Raw genomic sequence first — 460 nt, 5'->3', positions numbered from 1 at the left:
TGGGGGGGGGGGCCTTCTACCAGACGCCCCCTGCCCCAACACACCATCCCCAATTTCACATAGCATATTCAGTCACAACTTGTCCGTTTCAAACACCCGCACCTGCAATACCCACCTCTCCCACCGGAGGGAGACAGAGGGAACCCTCCCCCCCCACGACTGCTCCCCGGGAAACAGACACTATTCCTGGGGGGACTCTTTATCAGACTCCCCTGAACTAAGCCCGACTCCTGCCCGGGAAAGAGACACTATTCCTGGGGGGGCCTTCTACCAGACCCCCCCTGCCCCAACACACCATCCCCAATTTCACATAGCATATTCAGTCACAACTTGTCCGTTTCAAACACCCGCACCTGCAATACCCACCTCTCCCACCGGAGGGAGACAGAGGGAACCCTCCCCCCCCACGACTGCTCCCCGGGAAACAGACACTATTCCTGGGGGGACTCTTTATCAGACT

The sequence above is a fragment of the Gasterosteus aculeatus genome, unplaced genomic scaffold (assembly GCF_964276395.1).
Source record: "Gasterosteus aculeatus unplaced genomic scaffold, fGasAcu3.hap1.1 HAP1_SCAFFOLD_40, whole genome shotgun sequence".
Lineage (NCBI taxonomy): Eukaryota > Metazoa > Chordata > Actinopteri > Perciformes > Gasterosteidae > Gasterosteus > Gasterosteus aculeatus.
Note: the sequence above shows the minus strand (reverse complement) of the source record.